The sequence below is a fragment of the Mauremys reevesii genome, linkage group 3 (genome assembly GCF_016161935.1).
Source record: "Mauremys reevesii isolate NIE-2019 linkage group 3, ASM1616193v1, whole genome shotgun sequence".
NCBI lineage: Eukaryota > Metazoa > Chordata > Testudines > Geoemydidae > Mauremys > Mauremys reevesii.
Window position 1 is genome coordinate 5,344,263 of NC_052625.1, and position 11,636 is coordinate 5,355,898.

General features: G+C 45.5%; 1 protein-coding gene across 1 annotated transcript in view; it reads right to left on the bottom strand.

Annotated features, from left to right (window-relative positions):
• Window positions 1-7,317, bottom strand: part of LOC120400031 (bifunctional protein GlmU-like) — a 124,280-nt gene extending 116,963 nt beyond the window's left edge. Inside the window, exon 1 of the mRNA XM_039528389.1 lies at window positions 7,271-7,317. The gene's annotated coding sequence lies outside the window, so the exon portion shown is untranslated. The remainder of the gene's footprint in view (window positions 1-7,270) is intronic.
• Window positions 7,318-11,636: the final 4,319 nt, after the last annotated feature.

Consider the following 11,636-nt stretch of genomic DNA (forward strand, 5'->3'; position numbering starts at 1 on the left):
TTTGTGGCCTGAAAGTCCAATGAATGCATGTCCCGTTAACACACCAGTCCCCTTTATTTCTGTTGCACCCACTCACACAGTTGGTTGTCCTTAGTCATCAAATACCCGGAATTCAGAGGCTCATTCACATGGGTCCACCTCCTGCACCTGAAAAGAGGGGTGGGGGACATTGAGCAATGCCTCCACTGCTACCTCTGCAACTGGCTCACTGCTGCTGCCTGCCATTGTTATCTCTGCCAAAGCCTCTGCCACTGCTCATTGCTGCTTCTTGCAGCTCACTACCACAGCCTGCGATGCCATGTTTGAGGTCCCTCCCTTAGCCCAGCTCTTAGTGATTTCACTTGGTAGGGGAGAAGAACCTCTGTGCTGCTTCCTCTTCATTGTCTTTTACTGCAATGCTACTATCCCCATACCAAGTCCAAGGCTTAGCCCCCCCGATGTGCTCATCTGCGATTTCAGCTCTTGTAATCATTGAACAGGAACAAGGAGTCTCAGCTGAGGCCAGTCATTACTGTCTTTAAATACTAGAGTGGGGAGGATCAAATGGCAGCCACAACTACTGTATTTAAACAGCATCCCCTCATCCTCAGTGGGGATTTATATCCCTACCCCCCTGCTTAGCAAGAGAGGTTCAGTTAAGAGCGACCCCCTCGATCAGCGCATAGCTGCCCTTTACTCATACAATAAGCATAACATTTCATTGCCCCAGCATTCAATGCTAAAGTGAATTGTAACCCAAAACCAGCCAAAATGGATCACTTTGGCAAAGCAGGTCTATCTGCTGAGTCTTGAAGAAGAGCTCTGTGTGGCTCAAAAGCTTGTCTCTCTCACCAACAGAAGTTGGTCCAATAACAGATATTACCCCACCCACCTTGTCTTGGCTAATCACCTAGGCAAAGAAAGTGTATCAATGAAAATACGGTCTGCTCCCAAGGCCTTTTCCCCCAGTGCATCACTAGAGGTCAAGGGAGAGCTCATGCAGACCCTGCTCACATAGATAAGTATGATGATCTCTAGTTTACAGATGGAGAAAAAAAGAGGCAGAGAAGCCGAATATCTGAGATTATGTAATTTCAAATGAAGATTTCTGGTGTGGAAGTTGCTCAGCACTTCTGAAAATCAGGGTGGATGACTTGTGCAAGGCCAAGAAGGCATCAGTTCAGACAAAGGGTTATGATTCAGAAGTCCTTGATTCCTAAAGTGCCTAAATTTTTGCTCAGACTACAATTTCATGTTTCCCTCTCTTATACTCAGCTACTGTGTTGATGAGAGCTATAGAAATACGTATATACATCACTGGTGACAATCCTGGCCCTGTTTACCTGGCCATGGTAAATTTCCCCTTGATGCTACTGCAGCCTGGATGTCACTACCCGAGCTTTGGTAGGACCTAGCTACCATAAGAAGTTCTATTTTAAATTCTGTCTTGACCTATCTGTGATTTGAGAATTTTAATGGCAAGCCTTGCACAGGATCTGGCAGAAATGGGATTGAAACATCTCCCCAAAGAGCCAAACATTCCAGCATTCTGCTACCAACCAAAACAGATTAGCATGTGCCCGTGGCAAGGAATGCTGATGAACCTCATTAGCAGCAGGCAGCTGACTCCCTGAGGGCTGAAGTGTCTACACTGCAAGATGAAAAGGCTAGAGCTGCGAGTTGAAGTAGTAGTGATCTTTCCCCTTGGATATGGCTGAAGCGAACACTTTTGCATCCTGGATTTAGTGCAGTTGAGAAAAGCAACATGTTATCTCTGTACTGTGGAATATGGCTGAGGGAAGCCTGGAGTAGTATATACTCAAGCTTTAAAGGCGCAGGACATCCTTGATTTTTCTTCTGATTTTTAGGATAAATCACACCACCTTTGTCTGAAGAGTTCTTTGCTAGGCCAATCAGTCCAAGGCTGGCCCAGCCTGCCATAAGCTTCCTTATATGTCTCCTCCTTTTCCAAACCTAGTTTGAGCTCTCCCATCTGTGTCTATGTTTGGTGGACATTGTCACTCCCTGAAATTTTCTGTCATGGCCTACTCTTTTCAAAGTGTGTTAAGGGGTGTGGGATACATAAGAGATGTGTTGTTCCTTTCTCCCTGGTGTTTTCCCACTCACAGTTGTAAATTCTCATCTTTCTTTTTGGACTTGGTTTGAACACCTGGCATACAGTACACGGGCATCTCTTTTGAACTAGCTGTTTTTCCTGCCTGCTTTTTATCTTTACCGTATCAGCAAAGTTATGTAGCCTCGCATATGAGGTTGGTTGAAAATGTTCCATCCAAACTGGTTTTAGAGGGAAAACTCTGGTTTTGATTAAACAAATTTGGGGAGTAAAGTGTCTGCTTTTTACTGAAAATGTTAAGTTTTCATCAAATGCTTTTTGGCTAAAAGCTTTCATGGTTTTGCCGAATTTTTTTTTTTAAATGAAAAGTTGAAAATTTCTACCAGCACTCAAAATATTGGGTGGGCTGGATCCCACCAACCTTTCCAACAGGCTACTAGCCCTTAAATTATGGTGCTCCCACAGGAAATATTTTTTTCATGTAAATATTCACTGAAATGGTTAATGACAACCAGATGCTTAACACAATTAATATTAACAAGAAGGAAGGAACACAAGCCAAAAGAGGGAAAGGATAGGTTAAGTTAGATGTATTCAAGGCAGCAAGGCCTGATGAAATTCATCCTAGGGTACATAAGGAACTAGCTGAAGTAGTTTCAGAACTGTTGACAATTATCTTTGAGAACTCGTGGAGGAAAGACGAGTCCTGGAGAATGGGGAAAGTGCAAATATAGTACCTATCTTTAAAAAGGAGAACAAAGAGGAACTGGAAGATTATGGGCTAGTCAGCCTAACTTTGATCCCTGGAAAGATACTGGAAAAAATTATTAAACAATCAATTTGTAAGCACCTAAAAGATACAGTAGAAACCCTGAGTTACAAACACCAGAGTTATGAACTGACCAGTCAACTACACACCTCATTTAAAACTGGAAGTAAACAATCAGGCTTTGGCTACACTTGCATTTCAAAGCGCTGCCGCGGCAGCGCTTTGAAGCGCTAAGTGTAGTCAAAGCGCCAGCGCTGGGAGAAAACTCTCCCAGCGCTGTCCGTACTCCACATCCCTGTGGGGAATAACGGACAGCGCTGGGAGCGCGGCTCCCAGCGCTGGGGCTTTGACTACACTGGCGCTTTGTAGCGCCGCAATTTGCAGCGCTGCAGAGGGTGAGTTTTCACACCCTGCTGCAGCGCTGCAAATTTGTAAGTGTAGCCAAGCCCTCAGGCAGCAGCAGAGCCACAAAAACAAAACAAAAAAAAAACCCATGAACTACTAAAAAAAAAATTAAGGGAAAGTTTTAAAAAAGATTTGACAAAGTACGGAAAAATGTTCTGTGCTTGTTTTATTTAAATTAAGATGGTTAAAAGCAGCATTTTCTTCTATATAGTAAAGTTTCAAACCTGTATTAAGTCAATGTTCAGCTGTAAACCTTTGAAAGAACAACCACAACGTTTTTTGTTCAGAGTTATGAACATTTCAGAGTTAAGAACAACCTCCATTCCTGAGCTGTTCGTAACTTTGAGGTTCTACTGTAAAAGGTTTACAAAAACTAGCCAGTATGGATTTGTCAATAACAAATCCTACCAAATCAACATAATTCTCTTTTTAACAGGGTCAGTGGCCTAGTGGATGGGGGAGAAGCAGTAGACATCACATATCTTGACTTGAGTATGGCTTTTGACACTGTCCCTTGAGACATTCTCTTAAGGAAACTGGGGAAATGTGGTGTAGATGGAGTTACTGCAAGGTAGATGCATGAATGGTTGAAAGACTGTATTCAAAGAATAGTTATCAATGGTTTGCTGTCAAACTGGACAGCACATATAGTGGGGTCCCACAGAGGTCAAACCTGGGTCCGATACTGTTCAATATTTTCATTAATGATTTGAATAATGGAGTGAAAAGTATGCTTATATAATGTGCAGATGACATCAAGCTGGGAGTAGTTGCCAGCACTTTGGAGGACAGGATTAGAAATCAAAATGGCCTTGATAAATTAGAGAATTGGTCAGAAATCAACAAGATGAAATTTAATAAAGACAAGTGCAAAGTACTACACTTAAGAAGGAAAAATCAAATGCACAACTACAAGATGGGGGAATAACTGCCTTTAGGAGTACTACTGCCTAAAGGAGCTGGGAGTTATGGAGGATCACAAATTGAATATGTCAACAAGTTGATGCATTTTCACTAAAGGATAATATTATTTGGGATTGTATTAATAGGAGTGTTGTATGTAAGACATGGTAGAGAATCGTCCTGCTCTACACAGCACTGCTGAGGCCTCAGTTGGAGTATTCAGGCACCACACTTTAGGAAAAATGTGAACAAATTGGAGACAGTCCAGAGGAGAGCAACATAAGTGATAAGAGATTTAGAAAACCTCCTGACCTATGAAAAAAGGTTAAAAAACTGAGCATGGTTAGTCTTGAGAAAACAAGGCTGAGGAGAGGACCTGATAAGAGTCTTCAACTATGTTAAGGGCTGTTACAAAGGTGATCGTGATCAATTGTTCTCCATGTTCACTGAAGGTAAGCAATGGGCTTAATCTGCAGCAAGGGAGATTTACTTTAGATATTAGGGAAAACTTAGGGTAATTAAGCTCTGGAATAGGCTTCCAAAGGAAACTGTGGAAACCCCATTACTGCAGGTTTTTAAGAACAGGCTAGACAACCACATATCAGGGATGGTCTAGGTTAAGCTGGGCCTGCTTCAGCACAATGGGGTGGACTAGATGACTTCTCGAGGCCCCTTCCAGCTCTATATTTCTCTGAGTCTCTAGATCTTTACATCTAAAAAACAAACAATGCCAGTGTGCTAGGGTATTGTCCTGATGTTCAGGAATCCAGCTTTGGGTACTGAGCCCCCACTGGAACCCATATCTGAACCCCTTTATACTCCAAGGGAAAGTGATCCAGACACACAACTCGATCTGAATTTTGCAGTATGTAAGCAGTGAATATTGAGGAATACCAAGGCACCCACTTGGATTTCCTAAAGCAAATTCTCAATTTGTATTAAATAAAGGGTTTCAAAGACAGGAGAAGGATGCAGCCTACTCATCTTGGAAGCCAACACACTCTTCACTAGCACTCTGAAGCCAGCTCAATGCTTTCTTGCACAGCTCCCCTTTCAGCAGCCATACAGGGGCAAGGGATAGTATTAGTTACAGTGATATCATCTGGCTTCCCAGGCACTTCTAGCCAGTGGGAACACAGCAGGCCTCTAGGGCCCTTAATTTATGTGCCACAGGTACAGGGAGAATAAACCCTTTTGTAACAAGATGAAAATATAGGGCTAGCACCTCAGCTGGTGTAGCTGATGGAGCTCACCTGAAATCTATGGAGCTACTCACCGGTTCCAGTGTTGACCTGCATGGATTAGGTTGCAGGATCAGGGCCTAGGACAACAAGTTATGTTTATACTAGTAACACATATTTAAATATGTGCCTTCAAGAGCCGTACACTGTCACAGCGATGGACATTGATGGGAAAACACACCCATTAATCTCAAAGCCAGCTGTGTAAGTCTTTCTTAACATACAATTTGACATATCACTAAAATATTTGATTCCAATTTCCATACTAACCACATTGTCGTAGTAACAGATCTCTGTAGAGCAAAGACACATTGTGCATTAACCAGCAAACATCAAGTGAATTGATTCAGACAAATACAGGTTGCAATCACCACAAGACTATGAAGCTACTGTCCCTCAGCAGATCTAAGGAAGCAGGGCCGGCTCGAGGTTTTTTGCCACCCCAAGCAAAAAAAAAAAAAAAAAAAAACCTCCGAGAGCACAATTGCCGAATCAAAAAATAAATAAATAAATAAAAAAGAATGCCGCCCCTGAAATTGTGCTGTCCCAAGCACATGCTTGGTTTGCTGGTGCCTAGAGTCGGTCCTAGCAAATAGCAGACAGAGAGAAGAAAATGCCTCAGACATAAAGATGCTGCTGCCTTTTCCTACTGAACAATAAATAAGGACAATATGCAGCTGTTGACCCTCTGCTTTTATAAACTTAATCTTCAGGTAGGAACAATGGGCGGGGGGAGGAATCCACAAAGGGGACTGAAGCATTGCAATGCTAAGAGTCAGAGCACCTAACTTTGGTGCCTAGAAAATCCAGGAACAAAACTGTGGTCCACAAAGCCTGAGTTCAGGCCTAGGCTCCCTTTACAATGAATGGGGCGAGACAGGCACCTAAGAATGAGATCCACAAAAGCCAACAAGCTAGGCTGGAAGCCACCAAAGCTAGCCAGTGGGAGATGCTGATGACAGGAGTGTGCGCTAAACCCCATCCCACTTTTCTCTCAGAGACAGCCACCAAAGGCCAGGCCACAGGCAGGTGCCTAGCTCTGCTTAGTGATCCACAAATGGGAACCAGCTGCCTGGACCTACACGGCTCAGGCCCCTGAGGTGTTTCTTGCCAGAATGAGTTATGTGCCTGCCTTGCTCCACTCAGACAAGCCAAAGGATAAGGTGGTGCCACCACAGTCAGTGAGTTCAGGTGCCTACAGTGTTTAGCGGTAGTTTTGTGGACCACAATGGAGCCAAAACAGGTACTTTGGTGCCTAAATCTGGCACCGGTTTTCACAGATCTCACCATTACTCTCCTTCATTAATCATAATCTAAACTCTAATGCATGTGTGCACCACATTTTCTGTTTCCAGACAGACTATCTTGGTCAACTAATTAAAAAAATATATATCCCCCTGCCAGCATCTTTTATAGTAATAAAAATAATTGGTTCCACAGCTACCTGGTACACAGATACAGGTACCTGAGATAAATTTGTTTACATGATTTGCTTGTTTCCTAGCAGTAGTTCCGGAGTCGTAACAAAGCAGTGTTGACAAAGTAGAGAAGTTCCGTAATTCAATCCCTGCCATTATCATTTCAGACTTAGAGGAAGGTGATCATACTTGTTCAGCAAGTCAAGTGCAGTTTGGGATGCTGTGTTCACAGGTTAGACTGCATGTTTTATGTTTAAATAAAGATTGAAAAAGGGATCACAACCCCTCTGTAATACACCTAGCATGCCTCCTTATTTCATATAGCTAGGGAAATGGGGAGCAGATTCCAACATACTGCGACTAACTAGGTTAATTTTATCAGCTATAGAGCATACTCTAGGCAAGTGGTTTTCAAACTGTGGGTCCCGGTGACTCTGGTCAGCACCACTGACCGGGTTCTTAAAAGTAGGCTAGTTCCTACCTGTTCAGATGCCGCCCTGCACCCCGGAAACAGCCAGCAGTTGGTTCAGCTCCTAGGCAGGGGGGCCATGGGGCTCCGTGCGCTGCCCCCACTCCAAACACCGCCTCTGCACTCCAATTGGCTGGGAGCGAGCCAATGGGAGATTGGGGGGCAGTGCCTGTGGGCGAGAGCCACGTGGAGCCACTTGCGTACCTCTGCCTAGGAGTCGGACCTGCTGCTGGCTGCTTCCGGGGTGTAGCACCGTCCACAGTGCTAGGACAGGCAGGAAGCCTGCCTTAGCACCCCCGCTGTGCCACTGATAGGGAGCCGCTGCAGGTAAGCCTGCACCCCAACCCCCTACCCCAGACCTGAGTCCCCACCCCAAACGCAGAGCCCCCTCCTCCACCCCAAACTTCTCATCCCCATCCCCACCCCAGAGTCTGCACCCCCAGCCCAGAGCTCTGACCCCTTCCCACACCCCACCCCCCTGCCCCAGCCCTGAGCCCCCAAACCCAGATACCCCTCCTCCACCCCAAACCCCTCATCCCCAGCCCCACCCCCGAGCCTGCAACCACAGCCCAGAGCCCTGACCCCCTCCCACACCCCAGTACTCTGCCCAGCCCTGAGCCCCTCCCACACCCTGAACCCCTCATCCCGAGGTCCATTGGGTCACGGCCATCAACAATTTTCTTCAACTGGGTTGCCAGAAATAAAGTTTGAAAACCACTGCTCTAGGCTAAATTCTGCCTTGCTTTATGCGTGAGTAAGGGAATCAGGACTTGGCCTTTTATTTTCTTTCACTCCATAAATGTGGTGTAGCGAGGCAACGACTCACCAGTGCGGTGCCTCCTGCTGGTCGTCCTGGGAATTAGCTCTCCAGCTCTGGAGCACCCTCCACTGGCCGGTGTCTCGCATGTCACTGGCCCCCATGTCCCTCCCGGACCTCAGTGCCCCTTTCATCAGGGTTCTGCCCACCACAGTATCCCCACAGTCTCTGGGTCTCCCCTCCCAGGGGAACCCCCAACCCTCTATCTCACCTTGCCTCAGTGGCTACTGCCAGTCATCATCTATCCCCCGCTCACTGGGGCAGACTGCAGTCTGTCATGACCACTCATCATCAGCAAGGGGGGTTGGACCAGCTGCCTCTGCCTAATCCCAGGCTGCACCTCTGCAGCCCCAGGACCTTCTTTAGGCCTTGCACAAGGCCTGCAGCTTGGGGAGTTGCCAGGCTGGAGCTCCCCAGCTCCTCTTGCCTTTCCCCAGCACTGCTCTACCTCTGGTATCCTGCTCCCAGGCAGCTAGGTCCTTCTCTCTCCAGCAGTGGAGAGAGATTCTGCCTGAGTGCCTGGCTCACAGCCCTTTTATAGGGCCAGCTGTGGCCTAATGGTGGCGTGGCCCCAGCTGTGGCTGCTTCCCCAATCAGCCCAGCCTTTTTCTCAGCTGCAGCCCTCTCCAGAGCTGCTTTTAACCCCTCTTAGCTGGAGCGGGGTGACTGCCCCGCTAGAGTGGAGTGAAAGAAACCTGAATTTACTTTCACTCCATAAACGTGGGTAGTTGTTATGGGAAGTCATTGTTCTCTGGCTAACAAAACAAACAGTGCAAATGATATATCTCACATTATCCTGGAATTCAGGAATAGGCGCATACATTGTAAGTGCTTCAAGACCATGGTAAGCAAAGCACTGATGTTTTGTTGGACTGGGGCTTAAGAGAGCTAGAGCTCGTACTGGTAAGTGTATTAGAAATAACATCCAAAATTAAATAAGGGAGAGAGCTGTATTTTGGACATGTGTTTTCTGAGAGGCAAGATGCTTAACACGTGCAGTATGAACTGATAGGCCGCAGCTTCAGAAGTACGTCTGTGCCTCTGGCATTAAGAAGTCCCAAAGAGATCAGGATTTTAGAATGTGTTGAAACTTTCCGCTGTGTTGAAGTTGCAATATCTCTTATTCTACACCTCAGAATAGAAATCACTGGGAATTGTCTTCCCACTGAATTCCTACTCTGTTCTTCCTCTTTATAAAATGCAAAAGGCAGAATTAACTAGACTATTTGTGGAGTCAGGTACTATTCAATGCAAGGGTGGCAGAACTGGGCCCTAAGTGATAGAATAGAAGCTTCAGGGAACAGAGTTCAGCAAGCAGCTCCACTGACACCATTTGAAATGGGGACTGAAATCAAGTAAAAAGAGGAAATGATCATAGGTTTGACATATGAGACCATATAATTCAATGACTTCCAACTGCAGACTACTTTGAGGAACTAAGGCCACAGGGCAGAAAAAATGATCATTAAAATGCACAGGGATAGCTGCAAAACCCCAGACTGCAAATATGCTGCCATGTTTGCAAATAAAGCAGCCAGGGGCTCCTCCAAATCCACTCATTTTCTCTCCGCTCAGTTCCCTAATGCAGTTGGCTACTGGGGCCTCTACTCACATATACAGGGCTGCAGGCCATAACCCTCTAGCCCAAGCTTCCCTCCTCTATGGCTCTGAGCTCTGTCTCAGATGGCACTAATGGATGCCCGCCCTAGCAGTGTAGGAAGTGTGGCAATCGGAGCTATCGATGGAGGTGGAGAAGAATTGTCGGGGGAAAATGTTTGAAAGAGCAAAAGAGAAGAAACAAGAAAAAATGCACAGAAAGGAAAGAGAGACAGAAAAGGAGACGTGAGAGTGAAAACAGATGGAAAAAAGGAGAGACGACGACCCCTTTGTTTGGACGTGGTCCAAGGAGATAAATGGGCGGCACTCATCTGCTAATCCACCCTAAACTGGAGCTTCAACAACAACAGGCTGGAAACCCCAGCTGCTAATTTAGCTGCTAAAATCTAAGAAGTCTCTACAGAGCATGCATGAACTGCCGTTCTTCAAAGGCAGGCCGCCCAGAGGGAGGGGCAAGTTGGGCAATTTGCCCCAGACCCCGGGCCCCGCAGGGGCCCTGCGAGTCCTGGCCCGGTGGCAGTCCGGGTCTTTGGTGGCATTTTGGCAGTGGGGGGCCCTTCAGTGCTGCCGAAGACACAGAGCGACTGAAGGGCCCCCCCACCACTGAAATGCCGCTGAAGACCCGGACCGCTGCCAGGTGAGTACAAGCAACTTGGCCAGATTTGGGCAGATTTTCACTATATGTAGAATCATAGAAATGTGGAGCTGGATGGGACCTAACAAAGTCATCTAGTTCAGCCCCCTGTGCTGAGGCAGAACCAAGAAGACCTAAGATCTGGCAGGTGTTTGTCTGATCTATTCTTAAAATCATTCAGTGATGGGGATTCTACAACTTTTCTTGAAAGACTAGTCCAGTGTTTAATTATCTTGATAGTTAGAAAGTTTTTCCTAATACATAACCTAAGTTCCCCTTGCTGCAGATTAAGACCATTACTTCTTGTCTTTCCTTCAATGGACATGGAGAACAATTGATCACCATCCCCTTTATAATAGTCCTTAATATATCTGAAGACTGTTATCAAGTCCCCCCTCAGTCATCTTTTCTCAAGCCTCACCTTTCCTCATAGGTCAGGTTTTCTGAACCGTCTATCATTTTTGTTGTTCTCTGATCTCACTCCAATTTGTCCACATCTTTCCTAAAGCATAGTGCCCAGAACTGGGCACAGCCTGCCAACTGAGGCCTCACCCAACTAGAGTGGGACAATTACCTCCCATGTCTTACACACAACACTTCTGTTAGTATATCCCAGAATATTACCCTTTTTTTGCAAATTAATCACATTGTTGACTCATTCAATTTGTGATCCTCTGTAACCCCCAGCTCCTTTAGGCAATAGTACTGCTAAAAGCAGTTCTGCCCCTTTTTGCAGTTGTGCATTTGATTTTTTTCTTCCTTAGTCCTTTGCAATTATCTTTACTGAATTTCATCTTGTTGATTTCAGACCAATTCTCTAATCTGTCAAGGTCATTTTGAATTCTAATTCTGTCCTCAAAAGTGCTCCCAGCTTAGTGTCATCTGCAAATTTTATAAGCATATTCTCTATTCCATTACCCAACTCATTAATGAAAATATTTACTAGTTCCAGACCTAGGATACATGCTTGTGGAACCCTTTAGATACTTCCCCTCCCCTCTTTGACAGCATGCCATTCATAACTACTCTTTGAGTATGGACATGAGAATTTCATGTGGGACTGTGTCAAAAGCCTTAGTAAAGTCAAGATATCTCACATCTACAGCTTCCCCCATCCACTAGACCAGTAACCCTGTCAAAGAAGGAAATTAGTTGGTTTGGCATGATTTGTTCTTGACAAATCCATGTTGGCTATTCCTTATACCTATTATCCTTTCAAAGGCACATCCTTGACACAAAGGCCACCCTCCTCCTACCCAATTTCAAGCCCCTCCTCCAAAGCACGAGGCAGTAGGACTTTTAAAAAGTAA